The following is a 27,536-nucleotide window of genomic DNA, read 5'->3' as shown; positions in this document are numbered from 1 at the left end:
GGGAGGGAAAGAAAGAGAAGAGAAAAGAAGGAAAAAAGGAAAGAAAAAGAGGGAATAGATTTCTTACACTCCAAAATCATGTATTACCCTTACTTCAAGCTCTCTTTTCAAGGGAAATATTTATATTCCTAATGGCTGTGGTTGGAAGAGACTCAGTTATGCCACATTTACCTTTGTTTTAGCTCAGTTTAAAAATCTGTGAGCTGCAGTCATTTTTATATCAGTTAATTAGGCATGAAATCCAGAAGGGAGAAAGGGACAAGGATTAGAATCATCACTGGATGTCCACAAATCCCAGAGATAGGAGCAGTGAGAATCTATTGATCAACAGAACCACATATGATAGCCAGACCTTGGGCTACAGAGACACAAATTCAGCAACTGGATTAGATGAAAGTGCCTCTAAAGCCCTCTACTGGTCTATAATTGTAAAATGTTTACAAATATTTGGATTGTTTGGCAATTGAGACTGCCCTTCTGTAGGGCATATCTTTTCATAATTTGCAGTTTCTAGCATGAACCTCTGCCTTCTGTAGTACATAGCAGCTGTTTAAATTTGAATATTTTAAATGTCAGCATAGAATAACATTAAGACTTATGACCTGGCCTTAAGGAAATCCACGGTGCAAAATCTGAATTTATACATCCCTGGGAATGTCACTAACAAGAGTAACCCGTTAGAAGTCAGTCTACTTCTAGGAGAATTGTATTCAAGAAGGAAAGTTCATTGAACACACCCTCATTATTTGTTTAGTTATAACAACTTATTTTCAAACTGCTTCTCTTTAGTGATCCCAGATTTGATCAACTAAATTCCTTAGTTTTCTTCCACTTGAGGATTTCTCAGTCTCTCATAGCTGGTCCGCAGGCCCACCAGGCGGACAGGGTTAAACTTGCCTGTCCCTCTTCTGCAGCCCCTGCAGCTTCTGGCTTCCTCGATCCCATTAGCACCAGCCACTGTGTTGGCCACTGCATTCTTTTCTCCCTTTCCTGCTGTTCGCAAACATCTTGGATAACTCTGCCCTGCAGCCCCAGGCAGCTCAGTGAGCCATTCCATTGTCTGAACTGATATTTCCAAAACATATTCATTTAACAAAACCTGGTTCCTTCCTTGCTTTTCCTTTAGTCTTTCAACTCTTCTAGTAGGTTATTGGGTCCTATCTCTCACTATAAGCATGACACCGATAACTCCACATCTACATAAATTGATCTGTGGGGAAAGTGATACATTTTAATACATGATAATTTCAGGGTGATGGTTTGGAAATACTTCCTAATTAATAATCTACTTGATAGATTCAGTATTTCTAAATCAGATTTACAAGTGAAAATAAATTACTGTTTAAAAAAAATAAGATTATAGTCCTGACGAGATAGCTTGGTTGCTTAGAACATTTTACCAAAGCACAGAGGTTGCTCATTCGATCTCCAGTCAGGGCAGATACAGGAGCAGATCAATGTTCCTGTTCCTCTCTTTCCTTCTCTCTCTTCCTTGCTCTCTAAAATCAATAAACATTTTAAAAAGTACCATGATAGTCTAAGACAGGGGTCCCCAAACTTTTTACACAGGGGGCCAGTTAGTTCACTGTCCCTCAGACCTTTGGAGGGCCAGACTATAACTATAAAAAAACTATGAACAAATCCCTATGCACACTGCACATACCTTATTTTAAAGTAAAAAAACAAAATGGGAACAAATATAATATTTAAAATAAAGAACAAGTAAATTTAAATCAACAAACTGACCAGTATTTTTTTTTCTGACCAGTATTTCAATGGGAACTATGCTCCTCTCACTGACCACCAATGAAAGAGGTGCCCCATTTGGAAGTGGGGGGGGGCAAATGAATGGCCTCAGGAAGCCACATGCAGCCCAAGGGCCGTAGTTTGGGGACCCCTGGTCTAAGACATTTTCAAATGAGCCCATTGTGATAGAGTTAGGCTTTTTAAAAAAAGATTATTTAAGTTAAGAGGTTAGGAAAGAAGTAACTATAAGCAGCCTTTGGTTAGTACCGGAATTTTGTACAATGTAGACCAATATCACTGACTGTTCATACTTGAAATTGCAGTAAATATAAAATGTGAATTTGATGTTATTATATAAAGAATCTTTTTAATATCTTGGTTTTCATCTGTTTTTCACTTCTTTGTAATTGCTGAGTTCCTAGTACTAACAAAAAGTTTAGATTTAGGTTAATAAACCTATAAAGCCTATATTATTACTATTAAAACAGGTAAGTGTTGCTGATTTTCTGAAATTATCTTAATTAACTTGCCAAATAAATATATTTGTCCCTCAGTCATAAGATAAGGCATCTTTATTACTCTGGAAGATATAGATACAAGCATATTTTCCTTGTCTTTAATGTGACCATCTTAGCCATGAAAGCAATTTCTAGTTCACCACTACAATTAATTAGCTAGCTATTTGATTTTCATTAATCAAAACAAGACAAAAAAACAACAACACCTAAGTAAATACAATATGAGACCAACTATCTGCCTCCGACTTTTAAAATAATGTATTCTGATAGGTCATTTCAAAGAGAGTTTATGGGACCAAAACCAGGAACTTCAGTGCTGTGAACCAAGATTGAAGTTCTCCATAGGATGTAATAGACACTCAATAGTGCCGTTTTCCTAGACAATAGCTATGTATTCCTGAGGCGATATGAGATAAAAAATAATAATGTATTCTGAGTCTCAGCTGACTCTTCATTATGTCTTAAGTCTAAGCCATTGTGTGAAAAATAGAGTTGGTGACTATATGTAAATGAGTTTTTCTACCCTTAGGGAATCAGCTCTGTGAGATTCAGTAATTAAGCAGCTCCAAAGTATTGATTAAAGAGTAAAGTGCATTTATTACTGATTAGGCTATTTTGAGAGAAACACATTAAACAGCAATTTTTAAATAATCAAGTTAGTGGATCACGGCATAAAATGACTTTAGTGCTTGAAAGAATCTTCAAGATTAAAGCCTACTCTGCCATTTTACTGATGAAACCCAGAGCTTTTTCTGAGACCACATGCAACATTTCTAGCTACCATATTGCAAGACCACTGAGGACAGTGTTTAATTGTTGCTCATATCCATGGTATTTGCACAGTGCTAGGGATATATTTAACATTCGAAGTATGAGTCTGTGTGATGAATTCATAAATGATTTTGAGAACAAACATGATCATCTGTCTGTTGCACAGGGATTTGTGTTATACAAATTATACAAAAGATTGATTTTATATGTTTTCAAGGTTCTGTGTCATTAAAGGAGCCTAAACACTAATACACTAATGATATCTTTATCTCTCTCTCTCTTTCACACCCACACCATGAGATATAGTTATTGAAATCATGATTATACTTCTCATTGCCCTCTGTATATTCAAATTAAACAGGATTATAAATATTCCTAAACACCCTTCTTGCCAATTTCCAGAGGGCCAAATCTCCAGCCAGAGTACAAAGTTTGGGGTATTCTGTACCCTGAGCCTCTTTCTATCTCCTTGCAGGTCTTTTGTCTTCACTTGGAGCTGCTGGTGGCAGGATCCAGTGTCCTGTGTCCTTTACAACCCAGATCTTAATCTATGTGAGTTGAACCATCTAAAAAGGTCATAGTAAATCTAGACCAGTTTGAGAAATAAAATAATGAGAGCAATGGACTATAACCCATAGAATAAAATAAATACCTATGAACTCATGCTCATAAAAACAAGTAATTTTAATACATAAACAAGAGAGAAAGGATAGGTCTTCCTTGTAGAATTCCAGTTGATGAATATAGAAAAAATGATGCACATAGAAAATTGCCATTTAGCAAACACCAACTTAATTTTTACAGATAAGAATAATCAAGGGATGTTAAAATTATGGCCAAAGACATAATGAGAAGTAGTATATCTTCATAGTCTTAATGTATCAACCAACAAGATCTGTTAATTTTTTTTTTTAATAATTTTATTTTTTTAATGGGGCGACATCAATAAATCAGGATACATATATTCAAAGATAACAAGTCCAGGTTATCTTGTCGTTCAATTATGTTGCATACCCATCACCCAAAGTCAGACTGTCCTCTGTCACCTTCTATCTAGTTTTCTTTGTGCCCCTACCCCTACCCCTACCCCCCCCCCCCCCCCCCGTCCGTAACCACCACACTCTTATCAATGTCTCTTAGTTTCACTTTTATGTCCCACTTACGTAGGGATAATGCAGTTCCTGGTTTTTTCTGATTTACTTATTTTGCTTCGTATCATGATATCAAGATCCCACCATTTTGCTGTAAATGATCTGATGTCATCATTTCTTATGGCTGAGTAGTATTCCATAGTGTATATGTGCCACATCTTCTTTATCCAGTCATCTATTGACGGGCTTTTTGGTTGTTTCCATGTCCTGGCCACGGTGAACAATGCTGCAATAAACATGGGGCTGCATGTGTCTTTACGTATCAGTTTTTGGGGTATATACCCAGTAGAGGGATTGCTGGGTCATAAAGTAGTTCTATTTTCAGTTTTTTGAGGAACCACCATACTTTCTTCCATAATGGTTGTACTACTTTATATTCCCACCAACAGTGGATGAGGGTTCCTTTTTCTCCACAACCTCTCCAACATTTGCTATTACCTGTCTTGTTAATAATAGCTAGTCTAGCAGGTGTGAGGTGGTATCTCATTGCAGTTTTGATTTGCATTTCTCTAATAGCTAAAGAAGAGGAGCATCTTTTCATATATCTGTTGGCCATTTGTATTTCTTCCTGGGAGAAGTGTCTGTTCATATCCTCTTCCCATTTTTTTATTGGATTGTTTGTTTCTATGTTGTTGAGTTTTATGAGTTCTTTGTATATTTTGGATGTTAGGCCCTTATCTGAGCTGTTGTTTGAAAATATCATTTCCCATTTAGTTGGCTTTCTGTTTATTTTGTTATCAGTTTCTCTTGCTGAGCAAAAACTTCTTAGTCTGATGTAGTCCCATTCATTAATTTTTGCCTTCACTTCTCTTGCCTGTGGAGTCAAATTCATAAAATGCTCTTTAAAACCCAGGTCCATGAGTTGAGTACCTATGTCTTCTTCTATGTACTTAATTGTTTCAGGTCTTATGTTTAGATCTTTGATCCATTTTGAGTTAATTTTAGTACAGGGGGGACAAACTGTAGCCCAGTTTCATTCTTTTGCATGTGGCTTTCCAGTTTTCCCAGCACCATTTGTTGAAGAGGTTTTCTTTTCTCCATTGTGTGTTGTTGGCCCCTTTATCAAAAATTATTTGACTATATATATGTGGTTTTATTTCTGGACTTTTTATTCTGTTCCATTGGTCGGAGTGTCTATTTTTCTGCCAATACCATGCTGTTTTGATTGTCGTGGCCCTATAATAGAGTTTGAAGTCAGGTATTGTAATGCCCCCAGCTTCATTCTTTTTCTTTAGGATTGCTTTGGCTATTCGGGGGTTTTTATAGTTCCATATAAATATGATGATTTTTTGCTCTATTTCTTTAAAAAATATCATTGGAATTTTGATGGGAATTGCATTAAATTTGTATATAGCTTTGGGTAATATGGCCATCTTGATTATATTTATTCTTCCTGACCAAGAACAAGGAATATTCTTCCATCTCATTATATCTTTTTCGATTTCCCTTAACAATGGTTTATAGTTTTCATTATATAACTCCTTTACATTCTTTGTTATGTTTATTCCTAAGTATTTTATTTTTTTGTTGCAATCGTAAAGGGGATTATTCTTTTGAGTTCGTTCTCAATTGTTTCATTGTTGGCATATAGAAAGGCTATTGACTTCTGTATGTTAATTTTGTATCCTGCGACCTTACTGTATTGGCTTATTGTTTCTAGTAATCTTTTTGTGGAGTCTTTGGGGTTTTCGATGTATAGGATCATATCATCTGCAAAAAGTGATACCTTTACTTCTTCTTTTCCGATATGGATGCTTTTATTTCTTTGTCTTGTCTGATTGCTCTGGCTAGAACCTCTAGTACCACATTAAATAAGAGTGGAGAGAGTGGACAACCCTGTCTTGTTCCTGATTTAAGGGGGAAAGCCTTCAGTTTAGTGCCATTTAATATGATGTTAGCTGATGGTTTATCATATATGGCCTTTATCATGTTGAGATATTTTCCTTCTATACCCATTTTGTTGAGAGTCTTAAACATAAAATTGTGTTGTATTTTATCAAAAGCCTTTTCTGCGTCTATTGATAAGATCATGTGGTTTTTGTTCTTTGTTTTGTTGATATGGTGTATTACGTTAACTATTTTTACGTATGTTGAACCATCCTTGAGATTCTGGGATGAATCCCACTTGATCATGATGTATTATTTTTTTAATATGTTGTTGTATTCGATTTGCTAGTATTTTGTTTAGTATTTTAGCATCTGTATTCATTAGAGATATTGGTCTGTAGTTTTCTTTTTTTGTGCCATCCTTGCCTGGTTTTGGTATGAGGGTTATGTTGGCCTCATAAAATGTGTTTGGAAGTATTGCTTCTTCTTCAATTTTTTGGAAGACTTTCAGTAGAATAGGAACCAAGTCTTCTTTGAATGTTTGATAAAATTCGTTGGTATAGCAGTCAGGGCCTGGACTTTTCTTTTTGGGGAGGTTTTTAATGGTTTTTTCTATTTCTTCTCTACTAATAGGTCTGTTTCGGCTTTCTGCTTCTTCTTGACTCAGTCTAGGAAGGTTGTATTTTTCTAGGAATTTATCCATTCCTTCTGGGTTGTTGAATTTAGTGGCATAAAGTTTTTCATAGTATTCTACAATAATTCTTTGTATATCTACGGTGTCCGTGGTGATTTCTCCTTTTTGATTTTGGATTTTGTTTATATGAGTTCTTTTTTTTCCTTGGTAAGTCTTGCCAAAGGTTTGTCAATTTTGTTGATCTTTTCAAGGAACCAAAGAAAATTAATAGCTCCTTGTTCTATTAATTTTTTCTATAGTTTTTCTGTTCTCTATTTCATTTATTTCTGCTCTGATTTTTATTATCTCCTTTCTTCGGCTGGTTTTGGGTTTTCTTTGTTCTTCTTTTTCTAGTTCCTTAAGGTGGGAAGTTAAGTGGTTCACTTGGGCCTGAAGTGATATGAACTTCCCTCTTATCACTGCTTTTGCTGCATCCCATAGATTTTGATATGTCATATTGTCATTTTCAGTAGTCTGTATATATCTTTTGTTCTCTGCACTTATTTCTTCTTTGACCCATTCATTTTTTAAAAGTATGTTGCTTAGTTTCCACATTTTTTGGGATATTTTTCCTATCTTTTGCAGTTGAATTCTAGTTTCAAGGCTTTATGATCAGAAAATATGCTTGGTACAACTTCGATTTTTCTGAATTTGCTGATGTTGTTTTTGTGGCCCAACATATGGTCAATTCTTGAGAATGATCCATGTACACTGGAGAAAAATGTATACTCAGTCACTTTGGGATGAAAGTCCTGTAGATGTCTATCATATCCAGGTGCTCTAGTGTTTTGTTTAAGGCCACTATGTCTTTGTTGATTCTCTGTTTGGATGACCGATCTAGAGCCGTCAGCGGTGTATTGAGGTCTCCAAGTATGATTGTATTTTTGTCAGTTTTTGTTTTAAGGTCAATAAGTAGCTGTCTTATATATTTTGGTGCTCCTTGGTTTGGTGCATATATATTAAGAATTGTTATGTCTTCTTGATTCAGTGTCCCCTTAGCCATTATGAAATGGCCATTTTTGTCTCTGAGTACTTTTCCTGTCTTGTAGTCAGCATTATCCAATATGAGTATTGCTACACCTGCTTTTTTTTGGATGTTATTTGCTTGGAGTATTGTTTTCCAGCCTTTCACTTTGAATTTGTTTTTATCCTTGTTACTTAGATGAGTTTCCTGTAGGCAGCATACAGTTGGATTTTCTTTTTTAATCCATTCTGCTACTCTGTGCCTTTTTATTGGTGAGTTTAATCCGTTTACATTTAGTGTAATTATTGATACTTGTGAGTTCCCTATTGCCATTTTATATCTTGCTTTCTGTTAGTTTTGTGTCTTGTTTGATCCTTCTCTTTCGTTTTTCTATCTTTTGTTTTTATTTGGTTGTATTCCATACATCTTTCCTCTGTTGCTATCTTTTTTATCTCATGTGCTTCTGTGGTGGTTTTTTCAATGGTGGTTACCTTTAAGTAATGAAAAGGGTCCCTACCCTGTTCATTGTAGCGAACTATTTTGTGAGTACTTTTGCACTCCATTGTCCTTTGCTACTGTTAATCTCCATCTTCTCCCCCTCTTTCTTTTTGTTGTTGTTACAGTTTAAATTTGGTTTTATTGTGTTCTTCTTGGAGCTTTTACTTGTGGCTCTGTTTTTTTTTTGTTCTTTGTATCTGATTGGAGAACCCCCTTTAGTAATTCCTGGAGTGGGGGTTTTCTGATGATAAATTCCCTCATCTTTTCTGTATCTGTGAATGTTTTTATTTCTCCTTCGTATTTGAAGGATAGCTTTGATGGGTATAGTATTCGTGGCTGAAAGTTCCTCTCTTTCAGGACTTTAAATATTGGGGTCCACTCTCTTCTAGCTTGTAGAGTTTCTGCTGAGAAATCTCATGATAATCTAATGGGCCTTCCTTTATATGTTGTATTCTTCTTTTCCCTGGCTGCCTTGAGAATTTTTTCTTTGCTGTTGGTTTGTGTCAATTTCATTATGATATGCCTTGGAGTAGGTTTGTTGGGGTTAAGAAAACTTGGAGTTCTGTTTGCTTCTTGAACTTGAGGCTTTAGTTCTTTCCACAGGCTTGGGAAGTTCTCATCTATTATTTGTTTGAGTATGTTCTCCATTCCATTTTCTCTCTCTTCTCCCTCTGATATACCTATTATTCTTATGTTATTCTTTTTGATGGAGTCAGATAATTCTTGTAGGGCTATCTCATTTTTTTGAATTTTTGAGTCTCTTTCTTCTTCTCTCTGTTGTGCCTCAAGTTGCTTGTCTTCTATTTCACTAATCCTCTCTTCTATCTGACCTGTTCTATTAGCTAAGCTTGTTACTTCGTTTTTCAGCTCGTGAATTGAGTTTTTCATCTCTGTTTGATTTGTTTTTATAGTTTCAATTTCCTTGGACATATATTCTTTGTGTTCATTGAGTTGTTTTCTGAGCTCCCTAAATTGCCTTTCTGTGTTTTCTTGTATATCTCTGAGTATTTTTAGGATTTCTATCTTGAATTCTCTGTCATTTAGCTCCAAGGTTTTCAATATATTAAATTTTTTCTCCATAGATTTTTCCTCATCTAGCTGTGTTACCTCTCTTTCTTTTGTATCCATGATATTCGATTTTCTCTTCCTTAATGGCATCTAAGGGTGGTTTTGTTGATAATATTAATGAGATTTAATAAGAATAAAAAGTTAAAAAAATAAATAATCGAAAAGAGTGGGTTTTTAAAAAAAATTAATAATGAAATAAAGAAAAATAAAATAAAATAAAAATTTGAAAATTTTTTAAAAAAGGAAAGTATTCCCCCCTCCTTTTTTCCTCTCCTCTCCTCTCCCCTCTTTCTTGAGAAAATCTTGTGGTGAACTGTGAATTATAACAAACATGCCTGTAATGGAGGGCCTGAATTCGGGAAAAGTAATAAAGGGGCAAAAAAATAAAAAAAACAAGAAAAAAAAAAGAAGGGGGTATGGACCCACAAAAAGCAAATAAGGAAAAATTTGGGTCAAGAATAAAATGATTTCCTTTTAGGTGTTGGTTGATGAGAGGAATAAGAGGGAAACAGAAAAATGGGGGGGACAAATTAAAAAATTACTATTGTATTTAGTGGAACAAGAACTAGATAAAATGGAGAGCCAGGGATGGGAGCACTGCTAGTGAGTTAAAAAGGTGAAGTAAAACCCCCCCAAAATGCCACAAACATAAGTTTGAGTCCCAGATAAGATAATTTGTTGGTTATTGTGGTTTGAATGAGAGGAAATGTAAAGGAGAAAGGAAGAAACTAATATAGAGGGAGAAAAGAAAGAGAGAGAGAGAGAAAAAAGAGGGAACCACTAAAAGAAGAAGAAAGAAAAAAGAGGAGAGAGAGAGAGAGTTAAGGGTTTTGGAGTGCAACCCTCATAGAGAGAAAGGAAGAGGAAAGAAAAGATAATGGGAGATGTAACACTTTTGGGTATTGTACTTCAAGGAGAGGAGAGAGTAAGACCGGCAGAGAGTTAATCGGCCAAATTGGAGAAGGAAAAAAAATATCAAGAATGAAGATAAGAGAAACAAATGAACAAATATAATAAAATGGGATAGGTTATAAAGTCTGCGGATTATTCTTGATTTTGAGAGGTTATCTTCTTGCTTTTTCTTTTCTCTCCCTCTTCCTGGTCGGTGACTCTGTACCCCGGGTTCTGCCCCTTTGGCACGCTCAGGTAGAGGTTTGTAGCTGATAAGTCGTAATGGCGATGTCATGTATTGTGCTTTAGTCTCGTTGGCAGTCGAGGCTCATTAGCATTTATAGGCTCCGACAGTGAGAGAGTCCGTGTTCCTGGAGCTTTTCTCCTTGTCTTTCCTTCCTCAATTATTAGCCTGATAATCCAGCTATGGGGTTGTTGTGGCCTCTGCCTGGATAATAAGAGGCTCAAAGAGCTGGCAACTCCCCACTCTATTTCCACTCAGCACAGGGCTCTGGGTAAGGCTCAGTCAGTCAGAGCTGCTAGCATAATCAGGCGGGGATTCCTCCCACTCAAAAACCTCTGGTTCTGCCACTCTGTCCGGTAACACAGGCGGACGCCCACTCCCGGGGCACTTGGAGGAAACTCTCGCTCACTATCTGCGCGCGCAGACCAGGATATCCGGCCGGCAGTCTCACGCTCTGAGTGAAACCCGCAACCGCACTGAAAAGTTCCAGCGTTGGAATTGGCTCTCGCTCCATCCCCATGCGCGGCTTTTGCAAGGTGTTGGGGCGGCCCGAGATTCCGCTTTGGCCCACACAAAGTCCCCTATCTCTGCCCCTCTGTGCGATAACACAGGCGCGCACTGCCGAGGCACTCGGAGGAATCTCTCGCTATCTGCGCGCGCAGACTAGGATATCAGGCTGGCCGCGTTTCCCTGTGAGTGAAACCCCCACCAGCACGGAAAAGTTCCACCATTGGAATTAGTTCTTGCTCCCTCCCATGCGTGGCTTTCCCAGGGCACTGGGGCTGCCCAGAGATTCTGCTTTTGGCCCACGCAAAGGCCTCTGACTCTGCCTCTCTGTGGGGTAACACGGGCACCCACTCCTGGGACTTTGGAAGAAATCTCTCGCCCACTATCTGTGTGCGCCGACCAGGAGATCGGGTAAAATGGCTGCCCCACTTGTCTTTCTTCGTCTGGGTTTGGCACGAGTGTTAGCTTGTATTGCCCGGGTTGCCACAGGAATAGTTTTTCCTCGGCTTGGATCTCCGTGCCGCAGCCTGGTTTGGCCGTTTGTGCCGCGGCCTGGATCTATTTACCCCCTTTGCCCACCTCAGTTCCTATATTCACAGTTCTCAGAGAAAACCGCCCTGTTTAGGTTAGTGAGGAAGGCGGAGCATTTCTTACTCCCTATTTCCTTCGGGGTTTGGTTATATATTTAGCCAATTTTTCGCTTGACCATGCCTTCGGGTGTATTGCGAAACATCTGGAGGCTCCAAGGATAGGTTTTTCTGTTTCTGGTTGAAGATTTTGTTGAGTTTTGGGGGAGATTTATTGGTATCGCTTCCTACCCGGTCATTACTCTGACGTCATCAAGATCTGTTAATTTTAACCTTGCAGCAGACTAAGGAAGCATGACACCAAATGCAGTGTGGGACCCTGGATAGAATCCAGGACCAGAAAAGCACGTTAGTGTAATAACTGAAATTTGAATAAGGTCTACAGATCAGTTAATAGTATTATATCAATGTTGTTTTCCTGGTTTTGATAATTCTGCATTGGTTATAATTAAGATGTTAACACTTGGGAAAACCAGGTGACAGTTATATAGCAACTCTTTGTACTTTTTTCAACCTCTTTGGATGGTTGAAAATAAATAAAGGTTTTTAATTATTTCAGAATTAAAATTTTTAAACACATTTTTAAAATAAAAAGGCCAAACCACTTTCTGATATTTGAGTGGCCCTTGATAAAAGGAACCAAGAAAGGCCCTGGCCAGTTGGCTCAGTGGTAGAGTATCGGCCTGGCGTGCAGGAGTCCTGGGTTCAATTACCAGCCAGGGCACATAGGAGAAGCACCCATCTGCTTCTCCACCCCTCTCCCTCTCCTTCCTCTCTGTCTCTCTGTTCCTCTCCCGCAGCCGAGGCTCCATTGGAGCAAAGTTTGCCCGGGTGCTGAGGATGGCTTTGTGGCCTCTGCCTCAGGCGCTGGAATGGCTCTGGTCGAAACAGAGTGACGCCCCAGAGGGGCAGAGCATCACCCCCTGGTGAGCATGCCGGGTGGATCCCGGTCGGGCGCATGCGGGAGTCTGTCTGACTGCCTCCCCGTTTCCAACTTCCGGAAAAAAAAAAAAAGAAACCAAAAAAGAGATAGGGAAGTTTTTGTGCTTCACACTTAGCACAGGACACAAGTGCCTGCTCATGGTTCGCCGAAGGCCACCCATTGTGGGGCCAGGTGCTCGATTAGATTTCATTTCCTGCTTCTCATAGCTACTGCACAACGAAGATGGAGAAGGCACTATTATTTCTAGTTCATAGACTTGGAAACAGAATTCCAGCAAGTGTAAGAGATTTGGAGTTGGAATTCACGTTCAAGTCTTCTTAATTCCGTTTTTATTTATGGTCCATAAATGTATTTATTTTTCTAGTTTTTTTGGGGGGGGGTGCAAACATTTGTTTAGAATCTTCTAGGCAAGATACTGCACTGAGAGCACCATTCATACAAAAATGGAAATGACTTTGGGGACCTGTCTTCAATGAGGTGAGTTTTGAAAGAGAAACGAGTATTCAGGTGACAAAGGTTAGGAATTTCATCTTAAGTGGAGATGGTGGTAACTCAGCCTCTAAAAATGGTAGCAAGAGAACAGAATTGCCTTGAAGTCCAATCCTTGAGGTTTTTTTCACTACTTTTCTGTAAACATTTAGTGCCCATCCACCAGGGATAGGCCACTAACAGGCTACAATTTGAAAGTGCATGTTAATTTCTTAACATTAACTTGGTGTTGGGCATTGTTTTAGAATCTACTTAAATTCTGCGTCACTAGCAAGCTTAAATTAGTCTTGCTGCCTATATATTTTCTGGTCGGCCTCATCAATTCCTCTGTGTGGTGCCACCAATCAGGTCTTACAAAGTTATAATGTCTGGTAGGAGAAGGGCCAGCCTCTGGCTGGATACTGATGTCATAAGAAGATGTGCCTGCCTGGCTTTGCAACTCTGAGCATCGCATGCTCTTCTGGCACAAGGACAGTGGAAGGCCAATGAGCAGACAATACGTGTGGCTTCTAGTACCCTCACACTATGTGTCAGAGTTGAACATATTGTTTCAGCTTAAATCTGTGAGCTGTCAGCAGGAGATTTCTTAGTTCTGGTAGCCAGACTCCAGATTTGTGTGTGTGCATGTGTATGCGTGGGCTTGATTACTTTACAACTCTTAACCTGCGGAAACCTTATGTATTATTTAAATGGAACAGCTCTCCTGAATTTATGTAATCTGGTCAAAGATCACATAATTCAAAGTATCAGTTTGCCTTTCCTTCATTGATTTTATACGTGAGGGAGATGAGTTCAAGATCATGGGCATTTAAGGTATTAATGTTTAAGATGCATTCATCGCTATTATGCAAATAACTGTAGCCAAGTTTAAGAAGAGTAAAACCAGATTATTATTTCCTGTGGGGTGGGTAGTCTTGAATCTTTAGCTTTGGAGTATCATTGTTTGGTGGTTTATGGAATATATACATCTGTATTTGGCCAAGATTTTACATCAGCACAAGAGCTACTCCTGCGGCACCATGTTGCTTGTATAAGAACTCTCTTCAACTGACCAAGATGGGGAGAAAACAGAGCCTCTTTTCTGGTTTATTCAGGTGTGATCTTTTGTTCTAAGCCTGACTTTAGACATTTGAATAATTGACTTTTGGGATCACTGGTTTTGTTTATCCATTGTGTTGGGCGGATAAAATGTATTATGCTCACTTTGTTAAAGATGCCATTGCACAGGTGATATTAATGTATGTTGGGGGCAGGCAGGATCATTGTAGCCTGGGGCTTGGTTTTGGGATTAAGCCTTTCCCACCCTTTTTGATGTGGGGTGGTATAATCCAATCATGCCTCGGAGAAGTGACTTTGTATTGGAGATTTCCCTATTTTGTATATTGGATTAGAGGTTGTGAAGCTACAATATAAAATGGGGGTGGAACGAGAGTTTGCGCTCTTGGTTCCTGGGATCATTAGAGGAAAGAGCAGAGCAGAGAGCAGAAGGAGGCCACATGAAGTAGGCCAGGAGAAGCAGCCAAGATGGCGGAGTACTGAGTGAGATGCCAGTTTGTGTAGTGTTTGTATCTGGGATAAGGAAGGAGATGGGGAACTGAGGAGAATAAGGCTGGTGAGCTAGAAACCTTTGATTCTAGGAAACTCGGATAAGTCAGTGGCTTTGTGAGCACTGAATGTGAGTGGGTTTTTGGAGCCCAGTGTATGTTTTTACTTGCCCGCCGGGTGCAAGCTAGAATTAAAGACTATATGGCCCATCAGTTTTTGGCTCCTTTGTTTCTTTACCGACTGTCCGAATCCAATGCAAACCTGCATGAGCCGGGCTGCTCTGATGCTGGCCCTGGCCCTGCCTGCTGGCTTTACACATTGCAAGACTAGCTACTGAGTTACAAAAGCTTTGAGACTTAAAGAGCCCAAATAACAAGCCAAAAGTTTAGTGATGGCAATTTCAGTGTATTAAACCAGTCATTGGCCCCAGGTTAAAATCTTTATGGGCCTCTACTTTATGACTGAATTTGCCCACAGTTTCTGTTAATAATACTAAATTCTCAATTGTACCAGTTTTCAAATATATCATCAACTGTATTATTATTATTAAACTTTGAACCATGTTAGCTGTACAGATTTGATTGATGTAATAGGGCAGAGGAGTGGTATACCTTTATTATCTTACTTATGTGTGTCTTTAAATAGTATGTTATCATTCAAACAAAATTACTTGTTCTATATTAGCCCTCTAACATTTGCATATTCTACTGATGCTGTAATTTCATAAGACATTAGAGTGATTTCTGTTGCATAAATGATAGCTCTCATTGCTTATAAAATGTGTTTTGACACATTCAATAATGTCTTCTTCAAACTTATATTGCATTGATTACATCTGGCAGCTCCATATGGTGAAACTTAGTTATGACCCTTTCAATTAAATCACGGTTAGAAACCCACTTCTGGGGTGCACATCTGCGAGATACTAAATTTCTCAGTGACATTCAGAACATGAAATAATTTTGAGTGAATAAATTTGCAATACAGATGGGAGCAGAGGAGAAGGTTTTCAATCTGTATTAATTTATATTTCAAAATGAATTATTTACATAGTTTACTTTCCAAGCTAACCGAACCAAAGATGAGTATAACACTGCTTTGGCAGGAGTATGTGCATAAGATACTCCCATATGTTTAAACAGAGATACCAAGTGCAAGGTGTATATATGAGTAGAATGCAGTAAAAGGTAATCTTAAGGCAGGTTCTCCAGTGCCTGCTCCCAGCCATGTTCTCAGCTAATGACCTTGCATTATATTTCATGTACAAAAGGGAGTCCATCAAAAACTGTCCACAGCCTCCTACTACCATAGGTTCCCCCGCCTGAAAGCATCTGCACCAATGCACTTTGCCCTTCCTCCTTTTCAGTAAATGAACTGTCTGCTTCTCTCTAAGGCCCGCCCCTTCCTCTGCTCAGGCCTTATCCTCCCTTCCCAGCACCACTCCTCCAGGTCCTCCTCTCCTGAGTCATCGATCACTAATCCCCCTCTCGCCTGGAGCACCCCTGTTAGGAAGCAAGCTTCTGTTTTTTTTCTTTTACCTAAAACAAACGAGCAAACCAAGAAAACTCTCTTGGCTACTCTCTTATCTTGGCTACTCCTGATTTCTGTGTTCTTCAAGAATTGTCTTTGCTCAGTTTCTAAATTCTATCTTCCTGTTCGTCCTCAACTCAATCTGATGAAGCTTTTACCCACTATCCTCCTCACCCTCTCCATTACCCTCTGTGTTGGATTCTTGCTGATCTTTGGACTAAAAGGATACACTCCTTCCTTGGGACTTTGGTTTTGCCAACCCCTGGCCACTGTCCTCAGTTATCAGCGGCGTGCTTCTTCCATGAAGCCTTTGTTCAACCATCACCTATGTAGTGAAGGCTTCTAATCTTTTTATTTCAAATTGCAATACCCCTTCTCATCTCATTCTCTTATCCCCTTTCGCTGAGGGTTTTTTTTTTTTACAGGAACGCCATATTACTTATTTAACTTTCTAAATAAACTCCATTAAAGGGGTTTTGAGTGTTTCAGTGTTCAACAGGAAATATGGATAAAGGCAGAGACGGATTTAACAGCAAGCGCACTGGGCGCACACCCTGGGCCCCAGCTTCTGAAGGGCCCGCAAAACCCCAGCTTTACACTTTTTTCTAATGTAAGGGGCCTAATATTTTCTTCTGCATCCAGGGCCTCAACTGACTTTAATCCACCTCTGGATAAAGGTCTTCTCTGCAAAGGAAATGCCCATAACAAAGAAAGGGCAGTAGTGGCCTGGGCTTTGGATACAGCCCTGACAGACTCTGCTCACCGTAAACTATGTGGTTTTAGGCTGTGACTCTCTGCAAGTCTCAGCTTGCTCATTAGGAAGTACAGATAACGTACCTAAATCATTCCCTCAGCAAATACTGAGGGCAGTATCTAAACAAATCTAAACATTACAGCTACTGGATTGTACAGGAATAAAAGAGCTGACTAGTAAAGTTCTTTGTTTGTAATTAGTTCTACTTCCCTGTTTGTCTCACACTGTCACTGCCCTATTTTAACCTCAGTTTTAATGACAGGCATATCCTAATTGGTATCCTACCAACTCAGTGTTCACACTTGATTGCATCTAACAATCAGCTGAAATATTTTTTCGTACGGGCAGCTGGGGCCTATGTGTAGAATTTCTGATTCACGAGATTGGTGATGTGGCCCTGTCGGGCAGATAAAATATATTATGCTCACTTTGTTAAAGATGGCACTGCCAACGTGGAAGCCTTTGCCCAGGTGATGTTAATGTGTGTTGGGGGTGGGCTGTGGGCAGGCAGGATCCTTGTAGCCTGGGGCTTGGTTTTGGGACTAAGCCTTTCCCACCCTTTTTGATGTGGGGTGGTACAATCCCATCATGCCTCAGGTAAGTGATTTTGTATTAGAGACTTCCCTATTTTGTATATTAGATTAAAGGTTTTGATTTCTACACTATAAAATGGGGGCAGAATGGGAGCTTGCTCTCTCTGGTTCCTGAGATTAGCATTAGAACAGAGAGCAGACAGAAGAGCAGAAAGAGGCCATGTGGAGTCAGCCAGGAGAAGCAGCCAAGATGGTGGAGTGTTGAGTGAGAAGCCAGTTTGTGCAGAGTTTGTGCAGGGAGAAGGAAGGAGATGGGGGACAGAGGTGAATAAGTCTGGTGAGCTAGAAACCTTTGATTCTACAAAACTCCGGTAAGTCAGTAGCTTTGTGAGCACTGAATGAGTGGGTTTTGGAGCCCAGTGTGTGTTTTTACTTGCCTGCCAGGTGCAAGCTAGGGTTAAAGATGATGGCCCACCAGTTTTTGGCTCCTTTGTTTCTTTACCGACTGTCCGAATCCAATGCGAACCTGCATGGGCCGGGCTGCTGTGATGGTGGCCCTGCCTACTGGCTTTATAGGCCCCTAACCTGCATTTTCACCATCTCCTAAGAAATTCTGATGCAGAGGTTCCCAGACCACACACTGAAAAGTACTGATTTAGAGAAATCGTTTTTAATAATAGGTTACAAAAACATTTTAAACTCATGCCATTCTGAAATAAATTATGCTCTCCCAGAAGCATTTAGTCTAGGACTTTTGCCTTGCATTAATGATGTGAATGATCCTTAGAGCCTACTACACACACGCTATCTGATCATACCAGATTCTCAATCTTAAAATAACTCACCCCCTGAGGACACTTTTTGTTGCCTAGTAGCTTGACTGCAAAAACACTTGAAGACTTTTAAAACACCATCCATTTTCATGGCTAAAAAGTGAAGAAGAGCAAAGAACTGTAAACAAAAAGAAAATTGACCACAGAGGCTTCCTGTCACAGACACTGAGGAGAGCCATCAGCAGATGCAGCTGATTGCTGCCATTTTTTGAACCACGCAGATTCACATAGGAACATATAGTAATTTTACTCCGTTAACATAATTATGCAAAAGCAAGTAATTTTGAAATATGACGTGGCCATGTTTTGCATTAATGTCATAAACCCACAAAACTATTTCTTAATAAGTAACCGTAAAATAAGTTATGTATTACCCAATTTGGAATTATTGAAGGCTGGGAAATCTGATTTCTGTGTTAAAAGCAAAAGCACACCATGACAATTTATTTTCTTTTAAACTATATCAGTGTTACCTTTTGCAACAGCATGGATGGACCTAGAGAGTATTATGCTGAGTGAAATAAGGCAGTCAGAAAAGACAAGTGGCATATAATCTCACTTATATGTGGAATTTGATGAACAAAATAAACAAACAAAATAGAAACAGACTCATAGATACAGAGAACAGACTAACAGCTATCAGAGGGGAGAAGGTTGATAGGCTGGGTGAAAAGGTGAAGAGATTAAGCTAAAAATAAACTCATAGACACAGGCAATAGTATGGTGATTACTAAAGGGAAAACGGGGGTAGGGAGAGGTAGAAGAAGATAAAGGAGAGATCAGTGGTGATGGAAGGAGACTTGACTTGTTTGGTGAACACAATACAATATATAGATGATGTATTATAGAATTGTACACCTGAAACCTATATAATTTTATTAGCCAATATCACCCTAACAAATATAATAAAAACAATTAATTTTTTTTAAAAAAACCCACTACATTAATATAGTTAGCTGTGTCCAAGGAGGAATTTGTTTTTCTGTGAGTTTTCTAGACAACTGAAATGTATCTTGATGAAAATCCCAATATTTTATTTCAGGTGGCTTATAGTATTTTATCTAACATACATTACATATATCCCTCCAGAATCTACCAGAGTAAGTTAATATTTTTGAGATGGTTCAAGGGCATCACATTAATATCCAACACCAGGTGCTAATACACTGACCCTCAGAGGAAATGCCTGTGGCTGGTGTCCTAGACTTTGAGGCTGTGTGTCAGATAGGCATAGTTTTTATCTGCTATAAGATAAACAGTGTTTGAAACTTCTAAAGTCAGTGCTCTTGTCTTCATGAACCCCTTTCTCAATTTTTTTTCTTTTAGTTGCTGAAAAATGAGAAATCAAAACAAAACAAGTACATATGTTAGGATTGTACATAAAATTGTCTGGAGTAGGGAACCATGGCATACCCCCCAAGGTAGTATACAAGCTTCCATACAAATATGTATCTTTATGAATTCTTAATTTTGATTTTTAAAGATGTAATGATTTTGCTTATTAAGCTTTTCAGTTGCTTTCTGGGTAAGAGAAATCATCTTATATTTTGACCTTTCCGTAATTGAGATAGAACATAACACCTGTCCTAGAGATTACAGGCACATTCTGAAATTTCTAAAAGGTTATACATTTTCTTGCCCAGTCATTTTTTTCCCACAAGTCAAATTTCCTTAAGGTCATTTTTTAATAATAATATAATTTAGGCCTTAATATTACTTTTATTAGCCTAATAAGTTACTAATGTAACCTAGGTGTAATTTTACTGTAATTAATAATTATTAAAGCGTTTGACCATATATTTATGTGTTTAAGAGCTATTTAAAATCTTTTTTGTGAACTATCTATTTATAACCTTTGCTATTTTTCTATATTTTTGTTGGTTTTATTTATTTATATAGATTCTGAATAGAGTAGGGAAATTATCCTCTAGTCTGTAATTTAACATATTTCAGTTTGTCATTTGTCTTTTTACTTTACTCATATGATTTTTGCTATGCAGATTTTTGTTTTGCATATCATATTTATTAATCTTTTCTCTAATGGTTCCTGTATCTGTGTTACACTTAAGCCATCTCTGTTTCAACTTGGTATGTGTGTATATAATACACATACAAACATTATATGAATAATACATATACATATATAAAATATATATGTATATTATATATATATGTATATACACACATACTTTTTTGTATATATGAAACACACACACACATACACACACTTTTGTGAATATATGTTTTTAAATTTCCATGATTTCTCCCTAGAATTTTAAGGTTTGTTTTCAGGTTTAAAGTTTGATCCATCTGAAATTTATTTTGATTTAATGTACAGCAAAGTGATCATTTTCTTTATAGGTACTGAATAATGTCTCTGACCCTACTGATTTTATATGCCACATTTCATCACATACTAAGTTATATTTTCCAGTACTCTGCTACGATTATTATAGCTTTTTAATGCATTTGAATCTCATCCCTGTTCTTTTGTTCCCCAGAATTTTCATTGATATTCCTGCTTCTTATCTTTTCTACATGAACTTTAAAATGACTTGTATAGAAAAAAGAGAAAAGAAAAAATAAGAAAATGGTTTTTATAAATTTTTAAAAGTTGCTATTTTTATTGAAATTGAATTCATGTATAGAGTAATATAGGAAGAACTCGCATCTTGATGATATTAAATATTCCTATCCAAGAATAAGTCACTGATTTCCATTTATTCCACTCCTTCCCGCCCAGTTGTCTTATAATAACACCACAAATGATTTTTACAGTTTGTTTGTTTCAACTGGCATCCAGATAAAGTACAGGCATTGCAATTGTTAATAGTTTCTCTTCTCTTTTGAACCATCTGTCTCCCTGCCTCCCTGACTCTCATTGCCTTTAATTTCTACCTTTTATTTGTTGAAACTGAATCAGTTGTCCTATAGAGTTTCTCACCATCTGGATTGTGCCGACTGTACCCTCATGGTGTTGTTTAATGTGTTCATCTGCCCTTATTTAGGGAAGAATGCTACATAGGAGATGAACTATTCTAGTCTTTTTTGTCTATCTATTCCTCGGCAGCATTTCCATTTTACTTGTGTAGATCTTCCTTATTTCTTCTTGACTATATTCCAAGGGTTTTTAATGATAATAACCTCTATGGAGGGCAGTTTGGCAATATTTGTCAAAATTGCAAGTACTTGTGTCTTTTGACCTAGAAATTTAATTTCTAAGAATTTATACTGCAGAAATAATTGCATACCTGTGAAATGATGCATTTCTAAAATTACTTGTGGCCTCATTATTTGTAATAGCAAAAGATTACAATAATCTAAATTCCCAGAGGTAGGAAACTAAGTAGGTCAATTATAGCATATCCATACAGTGAAATGCTGTAAAGCTGATTTAAAAAAATGAGGAAGCTCCTTATGTAATGATAGGAAATAGTTTCTAAGATATGTTGCTAAACGAAGAAATGAGGTTGCAAACCAGTGTGTATAGAGTGTACATATTATGTTATTGTTACTGTAAGAAAAGAGGAAATACATACATTGCATATACTGTATTTCTCCATGTATAAGATGCCCCTATGAATAAGACGCATCTTAATTTGGGGGCCCAAATTTTGAAAAAAAAATGTATTATATACAGTTATTGAACTTAGGTTTTATTCATCATAAAATTCATACAACTCCTCATCACTGTCAAAACTCCCATCTATTAGCTTGTCCTCATCTGTGTCTGTCACTGTCTTCAACAATGAGCGCAAAAACAAGTGCGAAAAAGCGGGAAATGCAAGTAAAAAGAAAATCTACAACCACTGTATAAGACACACCCAGTTTTTAGACCCCAAAACTTTTGGGAAAAGGTGCATCTTATACATGGGGAAATATGGTACATAAAGTATCTCTGGAAGATAACAGTTGGTTCTACCAAAGAAAAATTGGCTGACTAGGGGGCAAAAGAGTGTGGGAAAGAGAATCTTTACTTCCATGCCTTTTCATACATTTTGAATGTATTCTGTGAGTGTTTTACCTATTTAACTTATTTTAGTTAAAAAAAAAGTTTGTCCTATAATGCATTATATATATATATATATATTAGAAAGCCCGGCAGTCATACGAAATGACCGCTGTTCTAGATATTATAAATTGTAATTAAAATGATTTGTGCAAAGGTGTCTGCTAATTCAAACTGAATTACCCAGGGCAGGCGGCGAGGATGTCCCTTTGCTTAGTGCCCCACGGGGTTTCCCCCTTGAAGGATGCAAAGTTCCAGTTTGATGGTAAACTTGACCATGAAGTCGAAAGCAATAAAGTCCTGGTCCAGGCAAGTCAATTGGTTTGTTTTCCATGGACACAAAAGCAAACGAACTATTAATGGATCGAATGCTATCCATGTACTGTTTGCTATTTGGATGCTGATTAGTCAATAATTTATTCAAGAGTGGTGGATAATTCTCAATTAGTGGAACTAAGAAGAAATGAGGTTGCAACATTTCCATACTTGCAACATTGAGAAAATCCTTTCTTGCCATGGTCAAATCGATTAGTTTCTAACTTGAAGTTTAAGGACTGACAGTCTTCACATTTAATATTCATGTCACCAGAGGAATGCTCAAAAATTAAAGTTTCTCCATTTGAAACTGTTTTAATCCTTTTTGTGTTTTGGTCAGCATTACTCGGTCGTTTTTTTGCATTTCTCTCTTGCCTTTGTTCAAGGGACTCATTTCGTCGAGACAGGCTTTTTTGTCTTGCATCTGAGGCAAGCCTTGTTTCTCTATGCTCATCAGTCTCATTTTGCCAAGAAAGACGCATTTGCTCTGCGACTGAAGCAAGCCTTGTCTTTCTCTGCTCAGTGGTTTCTTTTTGTTGAGAAAGCCGTATTTGTGCAGCTTTAGCTCCTTTTCTCTCCTCTTCAGTGCTGTATTTTCTAGGAGGCATTCTTAAAAGAAATTACGTTAAGACGTAGTTTTTATGTAAAACAGATGATTGCCAATGCAAACAAATGTTCACCTTCCCCCTGACCCGCTCAATTTGTGTTCAGCCGTGGCAACTTCACCCCATTGGCTAGTACAGTTATGCAAGCAACCAATAAGCTATCTGCGACAAACAGACACTTAAGCCACATATAATAAATATATATATGGCAGGTTAAGATCCCAATTAATATACTTATGTTTAAAGATTGTTGTAGCATTGTCATAAATAGAATTAATATGTTAAAGGGAGTTAGATGTCATCTAAACATTAAGAGATACCTCACCTGCAAGGAAACCAATCTAAAACTGAGATGGACGGTTTTGTGTGTGTGTGACACACACACACACACACACACATATGCATACATGCATGGAGTTCAATCTGAGTCAGTATTGTAGAGAGAATTCCTGTCCATCAGGAGCAACATGGTATTGTACACATAGGGATTTGAAGTCTTTGGATAAAAACTCAGACCACCTGTTTATTTTTTAGTAAACTTATGAACATGGTAAAATATGGTAGACTTACTAGTTTCAGTTTCCTAATTTACAAACTGGCTTACCTTTCACTTACTTTCTGGCTCATTATGAAGATCAGCAATAATTTGTATTATGTCTAGATGCCTGGTCCATTATGCTATTTCAGCTCTAGAATTCTATGAATTATTTGGTCCCAGGGGAGAAAATGGAGGTCAAATGATATATTTTGTCAGAAGAATGTCTTTGTTTTGAAACTTAGATTTTTCTATCACCTTCTTGAATTTTATTAACAATTTCCTGCTTCAAGCTCCAGCAACTCACATGTAGACTCCCAAGCAACACTAGAAGTTAGGAAGTATGGCGGGTATCCCATTCTGTTTGAGATGACTCTCTTGCATTTGTCTCTAGTTGAACTTTGACTCTCATTTTTTTTTATTAAGACTATAAAACTGTATATTTAAAATACAGATCTAGTCTGTTACGGCATGAAATCTGTGAGGCTTAGGCCAACTTGATGCCCATTGTTCAATCATTCTGTGCAGGGCTAATTATCTGCATTTTTAAAACAAGTTGAAACAACTATTAAAATTTATGCATAGACAAGTCTCACTGCCAAGATAGACTATAGCACATATCTTAGAGTCGTAAACATATTCTCTGGAATTTATCTGATACAACTAGCGTTAACTTTTGGCAATATGTAAGACCTATAAAAAGCAGCCCACAAGATAACAAAACAAAATCCCACACCCTTTCCTGCACTTCCCCATAACTCTTCTGAGACCCTACAGTGAACTAAGGCGATAAGGAGAGCAATGAGCCTTAAAGGTGTGCGAGGCTGTGAACGCTGGTGTTCCCAGTAGAGATCCATAAAATATCCCTCCCATTTTACTTGTTCAATGATGGGAAAAACCTTAAGCTGCTATAAGAAGCTAGACAAAGGACAGTAGGGGCAATTTCCTGCCACTGAAGACTGTTAAACTTGGAAGAGTTCAGAAGAAAATTATTAAATCTATTTCTCTACAGATTTATGAAAATAAGAGTCATTGATTACTATTTGGAGTGGTTTAACTTTGCCTTGTGGAGAGAAGTGTACTATCTTCTCCCCTTTGTTTTTTCCCCCTACCTAACGTTAACACTGGCTGATTTCCGTGATTTATCTTTCTACGCACTTGCTAACGGTGATACTATACTGTAAATGTGGTTCTGAAAATTACAGGGCAATGTAACCAGAATATTTTCATAGAGCTTTTTATCTACTTATGTTTCTCTTTAGTGCACACACTCTGCAATAAAATTACAAGTGACCTTTTCAATCATTCACAGTGATGAACAGGAAGAGGAAACCAGAGTTTCTTTTAGAAATCCCCTTACAGTGGGTGTGACAGGTTTATAGACTTAACAGGTGGATGTTTTTAGGGTAGCATTAATACAACATTAGTCAGTATCAGAGAAACTGTATTTTTTAAGTTTATTTGAACAGTAAAAAATAAAACAGTAAAATTATTTTTGACATATTCTTTCTCATTTTCACATTCCCTAACTTCTGCGGTCCTGCAAAAGACCCATCTAAAAAGTACTGTATGTAACTATTTCCCCAGGGTACAAGTAAGAGTGAGTCACGAGTATTTTGTTGATTTTTCTCTTAAAGAAAGAGCCACTTAATTTAGGTTGTTATGTTTATCACTTAGAGAGTTACTCTGTCAGTCTCTAGCATTTCTAAACAAGGTGAAGAGGATATCATAATAATATAATTCTCCCAAATTTCCAAATTAGAATGCATTTTTTAAAAAACGAGATATTATGAATTCTGAAAACATTGCAACAGCTGGCCCTGGCCAGTGGCTCAGTGGTAGAGTTTTGGCCCAGTTGTACAGATGTCCCAGCTTCAATTCCAGTCAAGGTACATAGTAGAGGTGACCACTTACTTATTTCTTCTTCCCTCTCCCCTTTCTTCTTTCTCTCCCGCAGCCAGTGGCTCAAGTGGGATAGCTCAGTTAGTCAGAGTGCATCAGCCTCAGGTGCTAAAAAAGCTCAATACTTCAGCATTGGCCCCAGATGGTATTAACAGGAGGATCCTGGTTGGGGCACAAATGGGAGTCTTCTTTACCATTGCCAGTCTTCTCACCAAAAAAAAAAAAAAGGAAAAAAGAAAATATTGCTACAACTGTATGAGATATAAATTAGCAAAAACAACATATGACAGTTTTGTTCTTCGGCCTGGCTGGCTCACAGTGAATGTTCAGTAAGTAGTAGGTTGAAGCATAGAAAGTTGCCAATTTTTGACCACTTTGAATTAGAAAAATGCCAATTCACAAGATTAGACATAGTATTAATATTCTTATTTACTTTGGTGTTAAATCCCTGGAGCCAAATTATCTTACTAAAATAGCTCTCACCAGTGCTCTCCTCTAGGGCACCGTCACAACACCATAGTACATCTACAGCTCTCACCAGAGCTCTCCTCTAGAGCACCGTCACATCACCATAGTACATCTACAGCTCTCACCGGTGCTCTCCTCTAGGGCACCGTCACATCACCATAGTACATCTACAGCTCTCACCAGAGCTCTCCTCTAGGGCACCGTCACATCACCATAGTACATCTACAGCTCTCACCAGAGCTCTCCTCTAGGGCACCGTCACATCACCATAGTACATCTACAGCTCTCACCAGAGCTCTCCTCTAGGGCACCGTCACATCACCATAGTACATCTACAGCTCTCACCAGAGCTCTCCTCTAGGGCACCGTCACTTCACCATAGTACATCTACAGCTCTCACCAGAGCTCTCCTCTAGGGCACCGTCACATCACCATAGTACATCTACAGCTCTCACCAGAGCTCTCCTCTAGGGCACCGTCACATCACCATAGTACATCTACAGCTCTCACCAGAGCTCTCCTCTAGGGCACCGTCACATCACCATAGTACATCTACAGCTCTCACCAGAGCTCTCCTCTAGGGCACCGTCACTTCACCATAGTACATCTACAGCTCTCACCAGTGTTCTCCTCTAGGGCACCGTCACATCACCATAGTACATCTACAGCTCTCACCAGAGCTCTCCTCTAGGCACCGTCACATCACCATAGTACTTCTACAGCTCTCACCAGAGCTCTCCTCTAGGCACCGTCACATCACCATAGTACTTCTACAGCTCTCACCAGAGCTCTCCTCTAGGGCACCGTCACATCTCCATAGTACATCTACAGTTCTCACCGGTGCTCTCCTCTAGGGCACCGTCACTTCACCATAGTACATCTACAGCTCTCACCAGAGCTCCTCCAGGGCACCGTCACATCACCATAGTACATCTACAGCTCTCACCAGTGCTCTCCTCTAGGGCACCGTCACATCACCATAGTACATCTACAGCTCTCACCAGTGCTCTCCTCTAGGGCACCGTCACATCACCATAGTACATCTACAGCTCTCACCAGTGCTCTCCTCTAGGGCACCGTCACATCACCATAGTACATCTACAGCTCTCACCAGAGCTCTCCTCTAGGGCACCGTCACAGCACCATAGTACATCTACAGCTCTCACCAGTGCTCTCCTCTAGGGCACCGTCACTTCACCATAGTACATCTACAGCTCTCACTAGAGCTCTCCTCTAGGGCACCGTCACAGCACCATAGTACATCTACAGCTCTCACCAGTGCTCTCCTCTAGGGCACCGTCACTTCACCATAGTACATCTACAGCTCTCACTAGAGCTCTCCTCTAGGGCACCGTCACAGCACCATAGTACATCTACAGCTCTCACCAGAGCTCTCCTCTAGGGCACCGTCACAGCACCATAGTACATCTACAGCTCTCAGCAGTGCTCTCCTCTAGGGCACCGTCACTTCACCATAGTACATCTACAGCTCTCACCAAGTGCTCTCCTCTAGGGCACCGTCACAGCACCATAGTACATCTACAGCTCTCACCAAGTGCTCTCCTCTAGGGCACCGTCACAGCACCATAGTACATCTACAGCTCTCACCGGTGCTCTCCTCCAGGGCACC

The 27,536-nt window shown here is 38.6% G+C and overlaps 1 protein-coding gene across 4 annotated transcripts in view; it reads left to right on the top strand.

Annotated features, from left to right (window-relative positions):
* The window catches only part of SERPINI1 (serpin family I member 1), a 126,953-nt gene that overhangs the window by 26,368 nt on the left and 73,049 nt on the right, over window positions 1-27,536 (top strand). Inside the window, exon 2 of one of the 4 annotated variants that reach the window (XM_066241286.1) lies at window positions 3,511-3,587. The exons of the other annotated variants lie outside the window; for them this stretch is intronic. The gene's annotated coding sequence lies outside the window, so the exon portion shown is untranslated. The remainder of the gene's footprint in view (window positions 1-3,510; window positions 3,588-27,536) is intronic. 4 annotated transcript variants of the gene reach the window in all.

This window comes from Saccopteryx bilineata, chromosome 8, assembly GCF_036850765.1.
Source record: "Saccopteryx bilineata isolate mSacBil1 chromosome 8, mSacBil1_pri_phased_curated, whole genome shotgun sequence".
NCBI lineage: Eukaryota > Metazoa > Chordata > Mammalia > Chiroptera > Emballonuridae > Saccopteryx > Saccopteryx bilineata.
Note: the sequence above shows the minus strand (reverse complement) of the source record. Positions and strands in the feature narration are given on the sequence as shown.